Raw genomic sequence first — 20,206 nt, 5'->3', positions numbered from 1 at the left:
GTGATAACCGACTGTTACCAGCTGTATTTGTTTAGAATTTACCAGCTGCCGGCAGGTGAGCCAAAAGTTGAGTTTAGTCACTGCATGCTTCAGGACATATGCTCAACTCACGCACACATTGAGTCGACATATTCAGTATACATAGCTTTGTAAGCCCGTCCGTATGCATCAGTTACTTATACACCTATATTTTGTCTACACACACACAGGTCAATACCTAAAATTTCTAAAATAAAGCATAAAAGTTAGCTTTGGATGAATCCTAATGAGCTGAACTCCCTAGATGTGTGGGAGGATTTTTAATTGACAGCACAGTCAGCTTGTTGCCTACACACACACACGCACACACACACACACACACACACACACATCAAATAAATTGGCCCTTGCCTCAGCTGAGCTTAGAGTGTTGTATAAGAACTTCCAGGTATATCCTTAAAATGTTTATTTTTTGTAACAAAAACTTAGAGATTAGTCCTTGCTTGTGACGACATGGGTAGACGTGATGACCCAGAGGAGTTAAGGATATCATCTGGCTAGAGGAGGGAATGTGAACAACTATAATATATAGTGAGACGTGCACTTATGTTTAATTAACGCAGAGTTCAAGAACTGCTGGCTTCATCCATTACAGAGACGGGCAGACGGAAGCTCCTTTAATTGGGGATGAGGGAAAAAAGAAGAAAAAAAAACAAGTGAGCTGAGTAGATGGGTCATGCGTTAAGGTCAACATTTTTCATAGAAACCTCCAATCCTCTCTCCCATACAGCATGATTAAGTTTGTCACAGCTTCATTTTCTATTTGTGTATGTCGAGATAATGAGTTTAGAGTTGAAGCTATAATTCATATATTATACATTTCCGCCACAGTCGAAAACACTGCATTTTTACAATTAGTTACTGCTGGAAATTACTCACGCCAGTGATGTGGACGCTGATGTGACCTAGGGATGGTGGAGGTCACTCAGGTAATCAGAGAGCTATAGCGTGAATTTCTTTTATTTTCTCAGAGCAGTTCTTAGAATTACATTGTCACAGAGGTAGATCAATTTACATAAACACAGATTTATGCTGAGTACTGTTACACACATTTCCTTATCAAGATCCTTTTGCTTTTGCTAATCCAAACTACTTAGTTAACTACTAGTGTTCATTTTTATCAATGAAAACAATGACAGAAAATTCATTGATGGCTTTTTTTTTCCTCAGTGAAAGCAAGACTAAATACAAAGTAACATTTGAAAATGGAAACTATGACTAAATATATTAAAATGTTTGTCAACAAATGTAAAAAGACAGACAAAGGGACAAATTAATGTTTTTAAATGTTGTTTTAATGCAATCTTTTTCAACAATCCATATGACGAATCACACACTATATAATCACGACTCAGAAAACAGCATCCTCTGCTGCCCAAAAATGTAAAAGCTGCTTGACCTGTTGCACTATTGAGTAGCATTTTGTTTTTTAGTAATATTATGTATCTGCAAGTAATGTTAGCTATTGTTAGTGGTTCATGGAAGGAAAAACTAACCTTTATGGCTAAATGCATCCACAATTCCAGCAACAAAGCAGCTGAGACAAACCACGAAAACATGCAGGCCATCACGTCAGCATTTATAAAAGGTAAACTAATGTTAACATAACAACATGAGGGCTGTGGGCTGTGCACGTGGAGGTAATGTTAACATTATTGTCAGTCGGTGTTTTTAAGCTATTGGTAGGAATGAGTGCATGATTAATGTTGGCTATCAACAATCTAAATCTTGCTCTATAAGCACCCAAACCCAAACAGTGATCAGTATTTTAGTGAGCAAGTGTGCAAACGCAGTTTTATTTATCTCAAATCTCAACTTGTCAAGTTTTTGTTGACTAAAACTAGGAATAAGCAAAACTAACAATAATAAAATGACTAAATTGTGGCTGAAACTAATATACTTTTTCATCAAAAGATGAATACTAAAACAAAATCATGTGCCAAAATTAACACTGTTAACTATGAATTATCACAACATAAAACTCTCAAAAATAAAATGTCTGTAGAATTTTTTAAAGCATGCTTTAAGTCATAAATATGAGTTCTTCTGCAGAAATAGTAAAAACATATTAGTATTAAGCTGTTTCCTGAGGTCAGTTGGTGAAGAAATATAAAATTATAGTCTCAAATGAAAAGATAGGTCAGTCTTTTTTTATAAGGATTTTAGTAAAAAATGTATGTTACTCTCAGAATTGGAGATTAAGTAAAAATGTGAGGCCCCTGTACAGCCCTTGTTTTAACTTGTCATCTCTGATTTTCTCTTGCAGATGGAATATTAAGTATGTTAATTTAAACACAAGAGGGAGAAAAAAAACAGTAGAGAAAGGGAATTAATCCGCTTGGCTTTATTTTGATAATGTTTTAGAGCTACGCCTGCCCAAATCCATCGGCAGAGCTGTTCTACTTTCTCTTCCACAGACAAGCCGATTCTTAATCCCAATTCATCTAATTGTACCTCAGAGTGCTAATAAATATTGTTATGAATTATTCAGGCTCTGAGTGGGCTGATGACACAGAAACGGGTGCAGTGAGCAGAATTCAAAGCACTTCAAATTGGAAATGGGAAAGTGCACTAAATTCTCTCAGAATTTGAATTAATGAAAGTTACATGGAAAATGAATGGTGTAGAGACCTTCTCCACATGATTATTGTTCTAATGGGGATGTTAGTGCAACTGTCTAAGGCAAAATACTGCTAGTTCAGAGAATGCAAGCTGATATAAAAGGTAAGTGGCATTAAACCGTCATGTTGTCAATGATGATAAACACACCTGCATTAATATGCCTATTATACATGAAAGTTTGTGCACTCAACAACTAACTGACACCGCCTGAACCCAGCATTATGCCTGGGTGCTTATGTCACAGGAAAATGGTTCAATAATCTATTCATGCCGCACCTGGCAGTCATTTTTATGTCATTTAAGTGCTGTTTTTAATGCATTCAGCTCTTTAATTTGCCACCCAGATACTGTATGTTTTCAGATGTCATCCATGTTCTGTAAAGCTGGGGGTTTTACAACTTGCTTCATGGCTGCAGGTCCACAGGGAGCAACCGGGGATTAGGCTCTGTGGCAGCATTGTGCCGAGTCTGTCTCGTCGCGGTACTGTTCCACTACTGAGCTCCACTAATGGCCACGGCTCAGACCAGGCCTCATTAAGGCAAACTGACACCAGGAAACGGTGGCTTGCGGTAGGCGTGATTAGATTAAAAGTTCAGACAAGCCTTTGGTCTGTGTAATTTGTGGGGCTCCGGTGATACACAAATAAACAAAACGCAAGAGCACTTTAGAAACAGCCCCCTTAATTAGCTCATTGAGACTTGGGTAAGCAATATCAACACCGTGGCCTTGGGCTCTGGAAGTAGCTGCTGGAATGAGGGAGGTGCGGGGGGGAGAAGAAATATTCACTGTATGAGCAGTCATGTTTGTATGAGTGTTATTTTTTGGTAGCAGAAGCAGGCAGGAGGTCATTGGAAGCAGCAGCTCAGGTCCAAGCTGCTGATTTGGGGCTGGAATTAAAATGTTCCACAGCTGTTTGGCTGGTCTCTGTACCTTGACTAATGAGTTGTGGAACAGGCTGATATCTCGCCAGTCGGTGACATCCTCACTCCGACCAGTCAACTGTTTCAAAGTGTTTTCTGACTAAAATACCACCTGCCCCACTCAGCTGTTGCTACAAACAGCTGCCTTCCCAACATGTGGACTGCAGTGCACTGTGTGCAAACTTAACTTTTCATCAGACCACCAGCACAATTACAACTTTTCATACTTGACACCAGATATGGGTGTACTCTAAAACAATGACTTTGCTATTTTCTGTTCACATGCCAATTTTCAAGCATTGAATTCAGCTACAAGAACAAGAAGAAAGACATTTTAGTTGCTGTTGCTGGGGAGGCACTGTGGAAGAGCTGTGGAACACCACTATTGCTCCTGCAGATGATATGTCACCTGAAATCACTATATTAATTTGCAGGGACTTTGGTAAGCTTATTAAAGCTAATTTTGTTTATCATTCTAAAAAACACAACTTTTAAAAGCAGTGTCTCTGCCTAGCAAGACCCTGTTCGTTCATCTTTGTTTTTTCACACTGCTTACACTGGTTAGCCAGTAGAAAGGTTTAATTGATAAGCAGTAATAGAAAATGTTGTATTTACATCGTATATGCATTGGCAGAAACTTTGAGGCTGTCTGTTGAATCTTAATACCTTCTGAATATCAAAACTCAAAAACTGCAGCTCTGAGTGAGCAGATGAGAAAACTGAGTTTGCTGTCAGCAGTGTGCCTGATTGTCGACGAAGATTAGTGGGTGCTGATCCAAGATATGGTAGAGAAAACACTAAAGTATCACAAAATATCTTGTCCTTTATGGCAACCCTGCTCTCCTAAAAAAAATACATTTATATACTAATGAATATGTTTTGGATGGGTGGACGGTGGGTGTATGAGGCACAGGACTTTGACAGCGCATCGTCTCACATGTGGTTGGTTTAGGCTAGGAAAACACTTTGGTTAAAGTTAGGCAAAATGGGGTTTTGGTCAAATATTGAAAAAATAAACATTTAACCAAGATGACAACAATCTTTCCCTAACCCATAAAAACATAATAAATATAAAACTTATTCAGGATGGCATTAAGTTTATTACAAAACATAGTGGCTGTTTTAGATTAGTTTTATATAAACACAATTTTTAGTAGACAAAGTTGCCTTATGGCAAGCTAGAACTGCTGAAACGAGAGGCGGTTTTAGTTTCATCATATTTACTTTTTTTTTGTCTAAAAAATATGTGAAGAATCAGATCCAGCAACAAGATTTCAGATAACATGACCCCACAAAGGCCATCAAATAAACACTGCAACTTGTCTCAAAATTTGTAAAATAAAAATAGCCACATCATTAAATATGGTAAATGGACTGTACCTATATAGCACCTTTCTAGTCCTCCGACCACTCAAGGCGCTTTACACTATGTCATTCACACACTGATGGCAGGTGCTAATTGCTTAGAACAAAGGAACTAATCATGCACACACTCACATATTTTGGGGTTCAGTATTTTGCCCAAGAACACTTCGACATGTGGACTGGGTGCAGCTGGGATCGAACCGCAGATTTTCCGATTAGTGGACGACCCGGTCTACCTCTAAGCCACAGCCGCCCGATAAATATAGTCTTTTAATGAAAAGACCTACAAGGCATGCAGCTATTCTGCAGCTTTTGGCTACTGAGGAAGGACGAAATGAAAAACAATACAAAGAAAACAAACAAAAAAGAAATAACCTTGACTGGCAGGGGCAGCCTGGAGAAGTCAAACGCCTGTCCAATTAATTGTGCCTGGTGCCAGCGCTGATTGGACCCCTGTCTGACGGTCTGAAGTGGCTTTTGAGCGCCATTGCCGGTCCTAGATGTTTTGATGTCAGTTTGTTGGTAACTGATGACAGTGATCCTTGTCAAGCAACTAAAATCAGTATAAAAGTGTCCACAATATAAACTCAGTTGGCCACCACCATCTAAGCAGATCTTTTTTTCAGCATCTGTAGTTACTTAACACCTTTGATAAAGTATAGTAATACATATTTCTTCTGTTGGGAGCACCATCAGTAAACATAATTATAGAAGCTGTATGATAGCTAATCTGATTGATGGATCATGCATGAGTAATGGTGACACATAAGTGATGGATAGTGTTAATATCTTTGGAAAAAAAATCCCTCTAAAAAAGACAGCAGCAGGCAACAGCACTCCCGTCCACCAGTTAACTTCCATTAATCATTACATTTGTCAAAATATTTGCACTAGATGTATTTTTACTTCTTTTCTCACTCTCCCTGGCCGATAAAATTTTCTGTGTGGTGACTTGCAGCCGATAGGTGATCAGATTTAAGTGATTTTCCAAACCTTGAACATTTAGGCTTTAAAATTGTCATTTCAGGCCAGCTGTCAGAGAGAAGAGAAGAGAAGGGTAGGGAGGCAGTTCAAGCTGTTCTGCCAGGCTGTTTGTGTGTGTGTTGTCATGGCTGCACCACTGCAATATATTTAATAGGCCCATGTCAGGTGATAGAGAAAGTTGGTGCATTCTTAATAGCAGATGTGCTTTTTCTGTTTTCTTATTGGCTCAAATGGTCAGTGAACTTTTTCAGGTTTGAAACCCAGACCCAGCTGGTTGTCATTCAAAAATCTCATAATGCCTGGTCATCATAACCAATTATGATGTATATGAAGCGGTGTGATAATATCCTTAAGGTAATGATCAATACAGTAGTGGCTTTTTATGGAAATCCTTTAACCCAAAACGATCCCAGTATGTCTTTTTAAATTGATTTCACAAAAACTGTGTATTTTTTGTGTGTAGAGAACTAAATCTTGTATGTAGAAAACTTTAATCCCCCTTTCACACATATGGACTCAAACTAGAGGCCCGACAAGCTGCCTTTCATTGTGAATGGAACCTCCAAATAGCATTCTAGAGCCGCCCCACTGATGCAAGATTCAAAAGCGGTGCAACATCAGAAAGGTTCAGCTTTATGCAAATTTCCTCTGACGTGCGAGAGCATCAACTCAGAGACAACCAATCACACCTGTTTTGATTTCCTTGAGAAGCACAAGCACAGCTGTTAGCTGCTGAACTGTTATCTCCAGCTCAACTATGTAAAAAGCACTCCAAACAAATGCGGGAAAAGCCGATCGTCAAGGTAAACGGCTTCCCCATTCGCTACAATATAAATTTAATGAGCTCCTGGGACTTGAAAATGACGCATGGAAACACCTCGCTCGAGAAATGAACTATGTCCTTGTGCACCACGGGAGAAAATAACTGTCCAACCAGAGCTGAGTATGTCAATTAAGTGCTTAACACTAAACACACCCGGAAGCTTCAGGCTTGTGAAAGGCAAGAAGGAGCCTATTACTTTAAGTCCTTTGTTGTGATGTAGTATTGTGCTGCAGTGCAATGTCTAATTCTGTACTGCACACTTGAATGGAGAGTTCAAGTATGCTTACACCAGAGTTCTGTTTCAGAGGCTTTTCCACTCTGACAAACCCAAAAAATGGAAGAATAGTAATCATGAAACTGTAATGATACCATAAAGAAATTGCATTTTTACAGCAGGAAATAGTGAAATCAAGAATATAACAAATTGGGGTTATGAAAAATTGCAACTGATGGTAAAATTTATGAATGAAACTTATGGGAAACAAAAAGCAGTAGAATATACTGAGACAAAAAGTGAATGCAGAAAATCTTGTAAAATGTAAATTGTACCAATATTCAGATAAATTGCACAGAATATGAGCTGTCCGCGGCAACCTTTTTTAAATATACTTTAATGACTCACAAAATACAAACAGAAGAGAAAAAAGTTAAACAATTCTGACAATAAATCAACAAACCAGTGAGTCATGCCATTTCTAACCCCTTCAAAACCAGTGTACAAATCAAAACCAACCCTTTACTTATTATCAGCACGGTTAACATGCAGTGTTTTATAGTAAAACAGCACTGACTGAATAGGAAGAAAATGATTATTAGCCTAAATGAGTAGAACAAAATCAAATAAAAGCTGCGGCAACCTTATCAGGCCAAATTGATCCCTTGTGGAAACAAAGCCATTTCTGCTGTCAGGAAACCCCATCTGACCTTATGTGTAAATAATAACATTGTGTAAATCATAAGTCATTTTTGAAACAAGACTTTCATTAAAAAATGCATCTTCTAGTCAACATACGTTAGGTCAAGCTCCAACATTATAACATTTTCTGCTGTCAGTTAGATCTAATAATCTAATAAATCCAAACTTAACACAGCCCACAAGGCTGTTAACTTGATGCATCTCAGAGATGGAACCTTTTGTTTTAACTTTCCAGACAGCACAATATGAAGACCGCAGTGTATGAATTGAATCCTTAAATTTCTGCATCTTCCTTCAAAATGACTTTGGAGGAAAACAAACAGTAACTCAGTAAACAATGTATTTGCTCATTGTTTTAAATTGTTGTGTTTACCAAAAAAAAAAAACTCAGCATCTTTTGAACACCTACCAAAATGTGCCCATAGCACCAAAAAAATCAAAAACTGTCAAGTACCTAAAGCATTAAATATTTCTTCCTTGTGTTTTGGTTAGTTGTATGGCTGCATGTGTTAAGACAGCATTAGATCCTGATGTATTTGAGAAGTTAGGTTTAGTTTGGTAGTGAATTTTACTGCAAGTAAAATATTGAAGAAGGGGATTTTGGTATTGTGCTGAAACTCAAGTATCACATTGGCACCGGTATTGACATTTGCATACAAGAAGTCTAAACAAGGTTTCATACCCGATGTCGCTCAAGGGTTTGTGAAATTAAAAAATAACTGTGAGGCAGAAAACAAGTCAGGCCGTTTTCTATCCCTTTTAGATTCCTGTCTTCTGACTTTTGCCACCTACAGTGCTAAATCAAGGGGCCAAATTGAGCTCACTTCTACTATATGTGTGTGTGTGTGTGTGTGTGTGTGTGTGTGTGTGTGTGTGTGTGTGTGTGGGGGGGGGTCACAGGGAGCTGTGAAGTGCATCCGTCCCATGACTGTCAGCAGGCCTACACTGCACGCCTGGTCCAAAGGCCAGCCCTGAGTCGTGGAGAACGCTGTGGTCGCCTCCGCACCGCTCTGCTCCCAAAACATCCACACTGCCCACCAAACAAAACCCAGCGAGCGAGCAAACAAAGCACAAAGTAATATTATACAACATATACACATAGTGTATTTGCACTGGGACACACCGTTTACAGTAGACATATACAGTATACATATATATATATATATATATATATATATACACCACCTCATAGAACGTGTAAGAACACACTCATCTCAGAAAGTACAGAGTAGGAGGACAGGCCTGGTATCTCATCTCTTGCACTCTTTCTGTCACTGTGCGGTGGTGTGGTGGATTCAGGCCTTGTGTTTGGCACAAAGGCCTCCTACATGCCTGGAGGCCAACTCCTACAGGCCGGTTTTACCCAGCAGGTTCCCTCCCACCTGGATCCCGGTCTGAATCATTGACTCTTACTGAGGCTTTTCCACAGTGTGACAGAGCTAAACCCAGCTAAGAGAGGTCACTGTCACTTTTTGTCAGAATTTAGCATTACTCCTAAGTTACCGAGATTGTTATTCTTCTGACAGAAAGCAGCCTCACTTTTTTCTGATAAGCCCCCTTCTGCTGTACTTACTCAAAAGCAATGTGATAGATTCCTTTTTCTACCTGCAAAATAATCTACTGCCAAAAAAAATATATTTCTCAAAGGCAGAAATGCTCTACAGGCAGGAATAAAAACACTAGTTGAGGTAAACTTTAATGGGCAAAGCCTAATAACCACCATTTTTACTCAATGCATTTTACTAAAGTGCTAAAAATATAAAACTGCTTCATTATATTATCTTCTCTCTTTCTACATTTTCATCTGGGTATAAGAGTTTTGGGGTTTTTTTAAAGTGAAGGTTTTGGCTTCTGCCTCTATGATTTTTTTCCTCAACTAATGAGATTATTTCTTAGCCAGCTTCCAGCCTCTGAACTATTGTCCACATCTCTGCTTTTCAGCAATTTGAATAGGTTTGGTCTTGTGCTCTTAGGCCTTTTTCATAGCAGACATTTTGACTGACAAATGTTAAGTTAACTGCTCCTCGCAACTGCCACCACAGCTTCTGTGTTGACTGAAAATAACATCAGTGCGACAGATATATCAATCACTGATTGGTTTTGGCAAAATAACAAACCCTCTGAAACAGAAAACATCAAATATGAACATCATGTCAGACGGAATAATGAAGTCAAAACGAAAGTCTGATTATCAGGCTGATTATTTCTTCTTTCTGCCTCCCTTCCCTCTCCAAGGAATGCTGCGGATAAGCAAAACTCCAGTCTGCTGTCTCACCCCAGGAGACATTCATTTAAATGAGATGACCTTCAAAGAAAAGCCGGTGACATGACAAGATTAGTATAGTTAGAGGACAGTGGGTTGTGTGTGCGTTTGTGTGTTTCAGGGGTTAGGGATGTTTCAGGGGTAAGAAATTAACATCAGTCACTGGCTAAATACAGGTACATTTTGTTGGTTATCAAACATGTTTCAAGATACAAACTCTTATCTGCTGGTTTTTTTTGTTTTAAGTTATGTTATTGTATAGTAATGCAGTAGAAAGTGCAGATTGATTAAAAAAATATGGAAATGTGATATTTATGCACTTTTCAGAACATATTTAAAGGTACTGTACAGGATAAAAGAAACTAAAACACATTAAATCAAACAGTGTGATGATACAATAGAAGAATGAGAATAGAAGCTAGAAAAGCCCCAATAAAAACAAAAAACTAGACCTCATGAAATGGACAATGTTATGGACAAAGCAAGATGGTACAACAGGTAAAAACCGCTGGAAAAAAACAAGTTATAAAATGTTTGATATTCCAACCTGGATAAAAGAAAATATGAATGTGCTTGTAAAGGATGCCCCACAGTCTTTCAGGTCTATGGCTTTGTAAAAATAAAAATACACATGGTAATTAATACAGTATCACATTCTCGACTATTTCTTTGCATGCATTGGCTCAATTAAAAAAGAGGTTGGTAGATTTGAGGTTTGCACCAGCCACTGAGTCTCTCACCACGTTTCTCTGAGCATCAAACATCTCTGGATCCCCAACAACACCAACGAAAGGGCATATGTTGGAGGCAAGGCGACTCTCGGATGTCGTTATGAGTCTGGACAGAATCAATAGACATCAAGGGTATGATTGATGACGACCCAGAGCTCCGTGCATCTCAGTTGTGATCCACTTATAGTAAGATGCACATTAGTATGTCTTCTTTAACGAAGGAACAAAAACAAGGCACGGTTCTCGGGGGACTGTTGTCTAATTTTTTTCCCGTCGCGCTTGATTGGGCTCGGTGGCGTCCTAGTAGCCCATTCCAGTCACCATCAACGAACCGCTGTACTCTGGGGCCTCCAGACCTGACTTAATCAGACCAGATATACATAAATAGCAGGCCAGCCATATGGTTCCACCTTGACGGCTAGTTCCTCATTACATCAGTTCTTTAACACAACTAGCGGGCAGCTAGTCCTCCTAATCTTCAGTCCTCCTCCAGCATGGTTTAAAATAAATAATAAACAGCTGCATTATGAGTATAGGGATGGCCTACTGTATGGTACGTTCATATGCGCTGTATACATGGTGCTGTAGCCTCAGGCAATACAGCATTTACCATATGCGCTGGGCTCTAGGTCAATGCAAAGCTGAATTCACAACATGTACTTTAGTCATACTAACACTCCGGTTGTCAAGCAGGTTGGTGGGGGAAATAAAAATGTATCGGCGTTGGTGGCTGTGGAGTTGGTGGGAGGGAAATCTATAAATGTTTGCCGTATATTGTGTCAGAAGCAGTGTAATTGTAGGCCATTAAATCAGCAGGGTGTCCGGTGGGCTAGCTCTGATGAAACACAGCTCCGCCGCTGCCTCCACCATCCACAGCAGGGTCAGCAGGCTGGGGATCACCGAGATGATTTAAGGCCCGAGTTGCTGGTTAATAGTTAATGAGAGTGAGTCGTTCAGAGGCTCTCGATGGTTTCTAAGGTCTGGCCAGCTCAGGGGCAGCAGCCTCATAGCCACTCAGGGCTGGAATTGATAGGCAACGGAGAGGTCTAATCACTTTGTTAAATAAAGATGGCCATCTCTTCATCCTCTGCAGATACCTATGCACACACTAAGATAGAAAACAAACACAATAGATACACCTACATGCTCCTGTGGTCGTGTTCCTGCCGCATCTCCTTCCCTGTCCCAGAACCAGATTTACAGCTGTCCCCGTCACCGCTGCAATTTGTTCCCTCTGGATTTTTTTGTCCTGTTGTTCATCATTTTTCCATTTTTCAAGCCCGCACGCGTCAAGTCATAATTCAGGATCACCGGATACCTTGTCATTCAGCCATTTCCCGGGGAAAAATAAAGGGGCTGTTTTCAGGGGGCGGGGATAAAACCCTAGGCTTGAACACACAGACGCTTACAAGGGTACCTCAGTCGTGCCCCTCCATCCATAACTACAGCTGGGAGGAGTGATAAGTGAGAGAGAATCAAGGGCACATTAGTCTGCACAGAGAAAAAAAAACGGACCTACAGTAGAAAGCTATTATTACTACAGGTGTTTTGCTAATGCATAAAGTGACCATTATCTGAGCATGGCTGCTACACTTCTCCCTTTGCTTCAGAGGTGTTTATTGGTTTGTTAGGATCCACACTGTACCAATTTAATGCAATGGAATTGAAATAGAGCAAGATATTAGTGTTGTCTGCAGTAGCAGAGAGAACTGTGTCATGTAGCCTGTTAATGTTGTTTCATTATGAGCGAGGATTTAGACGGCTGTGTGCCCTGCAGAGGTGACAGTGAATTATAACTGGACAAAGTCAGACTCGCCACTGAATAGTGATTGTGTGCGTGTGCGTGTTTGAGTGTGCGTCGGCCTTTCTTTATGTTCTGTATGAATCTGTGCATGCGGCATCATGCAACCAGCTTTGTGTGTCTGTACCTCGTTGGCTGTGAGAAAAGACAGAGATTGGGTGAGAGCTGCAGAGAGACTCTCCAGGGTTTAGAGAGAATGCTCATTAAGGCCTCCTATAGCACAGCCAGCTCATTCCTCACAGTCCCAACGGCCGGCTCTACTACGCTCTGCTTCCTCACCGCATCCTCTCCCCTCTCTTTATCTGCTTTCCTCTATTTCTGTCTCCTCTTTTTCTGTCTCCTTCCCCGTCTGTGTCTCACTTGCTTCCTTTCGCTCGGTCTTCCACCTGCCATTTGGAAGCTCAAACAACAGATGTGTTGTTGATGTGTTGTTACGATGAGTAGACGGCGATGTGACAGCTTGCATGAACGTTGACTACTACAGCAAATTAGAAATCTAGCAAATATAGTCTGGCTTAAGTTAAACTTAAAACAAAGTGTGTCATTGTCTTTACCTGCTATTTGCATTCTTTTGTGTTATTGGGCGACACGTATTTTTTCTGGGGTCAGTTCTGCATGTTCTGCATGTTGACAACAACAAATAGAAGCTGGATGTAACTGATAATTTAGATTTTTTTTGTAACGCAAAACCTTCGTATCAGTAAATGCACACTTCAATGTCTTTTTGAGTGGTGAGGGCGGAGGTGTTGAACAGGTGGAGCCATCACTGGTGAGCCCAGCTCTGACTCTCTGAGAGCTCACCGCTGTTTAAGAGACAGTTTTATATTTAACTCACCTGTTTTGAATCTTCACTCTTCAGCTAGTCTCACAATTAGGGGTAGAGCACTCTTCTTTGTTTCTGCCTCATTTCCTGGTTTGAAGTTAATGAGGTTACTGTATTATTGCAGAAATATTCATACAGCAGCTTTAAAGGATAACGTGGGTGTTTTTTAAGTCTTTTTTTTTATTTCATAAACAAATCCCCTGAAGAAACCAAAACCAACAATGTGTGCATCGTGCTATCTGGTGTAGCTAATGCCTCCATTCTACAGAGATTTCTTTTGTCCAAAAACTACTAAAAACACACAGAACAGCCGGACTTTTGCACATGAATGACATTACTTCATCATGAACATAGAACATTTTATTCTGGATCACCTCTGCAAAATCTCTGAAAGTAACTCCGTGTTGAGGAGATGTCACTGAGCATGCTCGGGGGCTGATAAGTATTTACTGCAGTGTGGCGAGCTAAAACAAAACAAATGACACTAGTTTTCTTCATTGTACTGAAGGAATATGTCACCAAAATGCAACTGTTGTGTTGTGTTCTTAATACTTTTTGGGCAAAATCAAAGTTGAGATACATTAGGGGTGTGGAAACATAGACAATGCTTGTTAGCTGAATAAACTTATTGTTGGTTTTGGTCTTTTCATGAAGAATACTGCATGTTTGTCCTTTTTAATATCAATTTCTGTGATGCCATAATTTAATGTGAAATTTTGTTGGTTGCTCCTAAACTTTACTACCTCCTGCATATGCTTCATTTTGCATCACAGAAGCAAACCAGTAGACTGGTGTGTGGGTGGGTTAGTGTATTTGCGTGCTCGTGTGCACAGATGAGCGTTAGTAACGTTATCTGTCACGCAGACAGGCAGCCCGCTGTTGGCTTGATTACCGCTGGCCAGCCAAACGCTTGACCCGCAAGCGGTCGAGGCCCCGGCGGTGGCAGCGGTGGGAGCATTATCCACCTCCACCGCTGCCTGTGTATAATGGCCGCACCGTGTGATCGATGGCCTGTGTACCTGTGGAGCCCAGCAGCTACAAAGCCAGACACACACACACTTATACAACCAACTGGCTCTCATAAAGGCCAGGAGACACACAGCACTCCTCAGGAAACACCTCGAAGTCGCACCGTGACACATGGATCCATTATACAGGCTTGACTAGATGTATAGTATATTCATCATCTTGTCCAAATACACTGCAGTCTCTATGCTGAGTTGCCTGAATGCCAAATTGTTCACCTGTTTAGGAACTGCTTTATGCATTTTTTGCTTTTTTTAAATGTTGACAAAGGCTTTCACATAAACAGCAGTGTGTATGGATTATAAAAAGGATCCCTGTCCTGTGAGACTCGAAGTATGCAATATATTTTTTATCTTGTCCAAATACTCTCAATGCCGAATTGTTCAAACACAACAGTTAATTTACTTTACTTTTTGCTTTTGGAAATATTGAGAAGGGCTTTCACAAACAGTCTGTACAGACTGTGAAAAGCATTCCTATACCCTTAAACAGGCTTGACTAGTGTCATGTACACCAAATTGCCTGAACGCTCAGTTGCTCAAACTTCAAATTGTTCACTTGTTAACAGGTGCTTTATGCATTCCCGTTTGCTTTTGAAAAGTATTGTCAAAGAATTTCATATAAACAGTATATTCATCACCTTGGCCAAATACGCTGCACCCTCGATGTTGAATTGCCTGAATGCTGAATTGGCCAAATCCCTGAATTGCCTGAATGCAGTTTTTTCTTTGCTTTAGAAAAATATTAACATAAGCTTTCACATACAGTATGCACAGATTCTGAAAAATATTCCTATATCATCAACAGACCTTGTTTGACTGTACAGGAACACGTTATGCCTGTATTTATGAAATGCAAGCTTACAAGTTTAACGCATTTAAAGTCTTTATTTGTGCTCCACATGTTGAGGAAATGTTCCTTTAACTTGTTAGGTTCTCATTTGAATTCATCTTAACATGAAAGGGATTCTAGGGACGCAGCTTTAGCTTGATCACACATCCATAAGTAGGATAGGAATCCTAGAAAGCTGTGTATGGTACTATATATATATTCCCCATGCACACCTGTGTTCCCTGTACCGTCCTGTTCCTCTCCTCCATAAACAAAATCCTTCATGCTTGATCTTTTCAAAACTCTCCATTTGTCCTTTGGAGAGCCAAGGTTACCATGTCCATCGCTCCCTCCCGCCGCAGCAGAGATCTGTCAACAAACTTCTGAAGACTTTTCACTTGGCAAACTTAAAGAGGAGCGGGGTCGTCCCAAGAGGTAATCAAGCTCCTTCTCCCGCAACCGGTATCTTTAAACAGAATAGATAAAGGAGGAGCAGGTCATGCAGGAGAGCTCAGGTACTCGGCAGGAAAAGTTCAGTGTATTGATGTGCTGCAAAGGGCTGCTGCTTCACAGAGAGAGGAGCCCGTCAGACCCCAGGCTTGATACCTGCACAGGTAGCCCAAAGGGAGCTAGGTTAGTGCCCAGAGAAATTGACTTGCTGAAAAAAATATTACTCCCTCTCTCTATATATTTTTTTCTCTTTTTCTCTCACGAACCCTCTTTCACTCTCAACTTTTGTGGAAAAGGAGGGAAGAAAGCACATGGATAAATGACTGTCTTCTTCACTGGAGACTAATGATCCACTGGTGTCTTTCAGTCTTGGCACTGAAAGTGGAGAAGAGCTTTGATGATGGAGGATTGCCACTGACAGATAAAAGCTGGATGCCCCCCGAGATGTTCCCCATCTCTCATACTACTTAGTTATGTGCTCCACTGTTATTGCTATGGTAACCCATTGTTATTTTATTTCATCTTTGCCACGACAGTTCAAGCTGAAGGCAGATGAACCCGGTACGAATCGAGGTTGCCTCTCGCTCTGCATCTGTTAGTCTGCCTACCTCATCTGCCTTTGTCTCCATTCCGCTCTTTTTCTGTCTGGATCCCTTCATCATACTGAATGTACTTTTGTCATTGAACAACATATTTTCTATTGGTGCTCTCTGTGTGTTTCTGCAGCATGAGTTTAAGGTTCCTTTTGTTACAGTAGTCTTCCTGTTCGGGACTTTGGATAAACACTTGTGTATTTTTAACCTATTTCTTATATCAGACATCCAGTGACACAATTATACAATTAAAGGTCACAATTTTGAGCGCTACATGTATAAAACTATGCAAAGCTCTCACTGATCTTTGTATTCTCTGCACTGGCTTCCTTACCTTCCTCTCCACTTGACTGCCTTCAATAAAACTGTTACTGCTTTAAAGCCAGCGTTGTGCAAATGCATCTGCATTATTTAGTAAATTGCTGTTCTGAGCTATTAAAGGGTAGAAAGAACTTGAACTCCCTGAGAAAATGTGACTGTTTTCAAGCCCTTTTCCTCTCCTTCCCCACTCCTCACTTTTTCATCCAAGCACAATTTGATTTGACTTGATTTGATTTGAGCCCTGCCACTTTCAGTTTGAATAAGGTAACCAAGAGTTATTTGCTAGGAGAGACAAGGGCCTCACCGGCCGAGAGGTTTGATGAATTTTCACACTGCTTAAAAATTCTAACTTTGCTTTATTCAAATGTAACACATGACTACAAAGACCTGGTGTTTGATGAGGTGTATGAGATGTAAATGTCGAATGGAGCCTCTCCACTTATCTGCCCCGCCGAAGAAGGTGCCCAGCATCGTAATCATCTGATCTGAATGGATTCAAAGTGTGCTCCTTTATGTGAATGAGTGCTGCTCTATTGCTTTGACGGGGGAGCCGTACAGTAACATCCCCTGGGGGCTCGATTGATCAGATGGAGCAGGCTGGGAAATCTGTGCTGCAGCATCTCAGGGATCTGAGATGTAGAGTACAGTTATTTTACTGGGCATCCGTTTTTCCTCAAGGAGGAAGACTTCAAATTCCAGACTCCCACTAAATTCATGCTACATTTGTATCTGATTTTACCGGGGTCTTCCAAAAAAAATCAACTTTGCTCATATTCCGTTTCCTACCAGATCTCTTTTACAAACAATGATTTCAGTCACACTGAGATGTATGTCTGTTTGTCTTCTATGGTCTAGCCACTCTTATTTTAACCTTTGCACTCCTTATTGTCAGCTGCTTGAAGTGGTTGCAATTCAGTCATTTGGAATTGCTCCACTCTTGTGTGTATAGTAAGCCACTCTGGATAAGAGTGTCAGCTAAATGTCTAAGATGTTAATGTATGTAAATGTGAGACCTCCTGTGTACAACTCCATGTCTGACTGTGCATACGCATCAGCAGCTCTAGTAGGGAACCACATCAACTCCTTTCATTCAGTGTACAAAGTTCCCCACTGTTCCGTATCTCTCTGCAACCACTCTACGGTACCATTTATGTCGGCAGGAATTTACACAATTCTCGATTGGCTTAATGAAAAAAACAGTAAAAAATAATAAAATATCAGAGCGTAGATCTGAGCTATTGAACAGCAGATGTTTAGCAACACAGCAGATGTTCTCATATCATCAGCAGTGAGAGGCTACATACAGTAGCTCTCTGCTTGTACAGTAGCTAATGTGTGAGCTCATGGATAAGTGCATGTCTACCTCTGCACGTGGCTGAGCCTCTGGATGGCCACGCATCTGTCTGGGGGCAAGCTAAACTCAACCTTGAACACGTTGTGCGCATGTGACTAAGAGAATGTGTGTGCATGAGCATGCATGGGCTTGTTTTTGTTGGTGTGTGTTTGTGTGTGAGCACCGAATCAAGCTGCTCACTGCCTGCCTGTCTCTCGTCCCCTCCAGAGGGTCATTCAGCCCCTCTCCCAGCTTCTAATCCCGTCTGTCCGGGGGAGATAGAGGGGAGCGGAAGGCTCCGGCGCACCCGGGGCGCCGCAAACACAATCACCAGCCTTTCACAGGCACTTAACGGGGCTTTGCGCTTGTTCAACAAGGCAAAACGCGGCAGGAGGGATCAATTTAATACAAGGCCTGACTCAAATGGAAAGAGGGTAAATAAATAAGCAATGACAGCGAGGACTGTCGCACAATTTGTGTAGTGGCTGTCCACTTTCTCTCAGTCTCTCCTCGCCGCAGCACCTATATGATTCCATTTCCTCCCTCAGCGGCATGTGGGGATGAGTGGAGAAAGAGCAACCCTGGCTCCTCTCTCTCATCAGGGTGTGTTATTTTAATAAATCACTTCTGCCATTGCTTGGTACATTAATTCCCCGGGCCCAGAGGGCTGTGTTGCCACTAGCAGCGATCTGCATGAGGCGCTAAATGATGTGGGGGATCCCCCGGTGAGAGAACAGAGGCTCTCTGAATCTTCCCTCCATCTCAGCCTTGTCGGTTTGGCTCTCACCCTGGGCTGGCCCAGCTCTCAGCAGACATCATAATCAGAAGAGAGCCAAGGCCTCATCGCGCAGCACATACCAATGAGACGCACATATAGCCAGGAGGGAAGTCACCTGACACCTCGCTCTGCAGACACTAGCCCCTCGCGTGGCTTCATTAAACTTCTTCACTCCGGGGCTGTATCATAAGATGCATGTATGCAGATGGCCGCCCAGCCTGAGTCTGGTTCTGCTCGAGGTTTCTGCCTCTTAAAAGCAAGTTTTTCCTTGCCACTGTGGCCAAGTGCTTGCTCATGGTGGGAATTGTTGGGTCTCTGTAAATAATGTTAGAATGGGGAAGGTCTAGTCCTGCTCTATAGGACAAGTGCAATGAGAAAACTTCTGTTATGAATTGGCCCTTTATAAATAAAATTGAACTGAATGTATATGGCAATTCGATTGTGCAAATTAATATCCGATTGTGGAAAAAAGCAGCACTACCGCGGCTGTCCGCTGCACTGCACTGCATGATGGACAGCAGGCACGCGACGTCACTTACCGATTGATTGATTGATTGATAATGAAACGTAGGTCAAGCCGAAGCGAGCAAATAATGAAACAACCGTGTGGTAACGACGCTAGAGAGTTCACAGCCCAACTCGGCCGCAGAGAGAGGGATTCATTTTCATGAAAAAACTTTGATTGTTTTGATCGGTGGACCCTTATGGACTAAAGGAAAATAATGGACGCATATTTGGACTTTATGGCCGCTTCGAAGGTAGGGAGTCACCACTTTTCATCTCTCTCCTGTACCATTCCGGTAAATCTGAATGAATTATACTTCGGTGCTCATGGTTTCTGTAAAATGAACTGAACGATTGAATTGTGGAGAATGTAACGATGTGTAGCATGTTAATAAAAGTTTCGAGCTGTATATTTGTATGCGCGACCTCAGCAGCTTAGAAGTGGCTCACGTGGGCGACCCGCGGGTCCCCGGAAGGAGCGTAACTTACATCTTTTATGTTTATGTTGAAACAAATATACCTACAAGTACTTTATGTCTCTCGTTGTATTGGTTCGCCATCTTATGGACATAATGCGTGCACTCTGAGCAGATAGTTAGAGCTGTGTATCTGTATCATGTTTCTATGGAATCCAAAGACAATCCGTCTCTCAGCAGTTTAACCTCCAGCTTCCTTAACCCTCTCACTTCGCGGAAATGTTGCACTTGTCATATGAAACTCCATGAAGTTGTCGTGTAGGAGACGATCGTAACCCTGGGAAGGAGCCACGTGTCTGCAGGTGGCGGCGTGCATAACACTACGTAGCTGTGGCTGTTTAACATGGCTGCTTGATTGAATCCAGCGCAGTGTGACTGCAAAGAGGCAGGTGGTAGGAGTAGCAGCCGCCAATAGTGGTAACACTGGCACTAGTGTTGATGCTAATGTATTTCTCCACTGGGGGTTTCCAGACGCCCCCATTTCCCCTCCAACGTCTTGATGCATCATGGACTGGCTTGCAGTTTTTTCCCCTTTTTTATACATCATAACTGCTTAGACAGAGGTGAGGTTGCCATTGGTATGCACAGGCAACACTGGCAGATTCAC

The 20,206-nt window shown here is 41.3% G+C and overlaps 1 protein-coding gene across 12 annotated transcripts in view; it reads left to right on the top strand.

Annotated features, from left to right (window-relative positions):
* LOC122869088 (RNA binding protein fox-1 homolog 3-like) overlaps positions 1-20,206 on the top strand; it is a 487,998-nt gene that overhangs the window by 224,371 nt on the left and 243,421 nt on the right. For 3 of the 12 annotated variants that reach the window (XM_044181683.1, XM_044181680.1, XM_044181681.1), the window contains exon 1: positions 19,205-19,377. The exons of the other annotated variants lie outside the window; for them this stretch is intronic. The gene's annotated coding sequence lies outside the window, so the exon portion shown is untranslated. Of the gene's footprint in view, positions 1-19,204; positions 19,378-20,206 lie in introns of those variants that run through there. 12 annotated transcript variants of the gene reach the window in all.

The sequence above is a fragment of the Siniperca chuatsi genome, linkage group LG21, assembly GCF_020085105.1.
Source record: "Siniperca chuatsi isolate FFG_IHB_CAS linkage group LG21, ASM2008510v1, whole genome shotgun sequence".
In the NCBI taxonomy this organism is placed as follows: domain Eukaryota; kingdom Metazoa; phylum Chordata; class Actinopteri; order Centrarchiformes; family Sinipercidae; genus Siniperca; species Siniperca chuatsi.
This window is presented reverse-complemented; position numbering and strand designations above follow the sequence as displayed.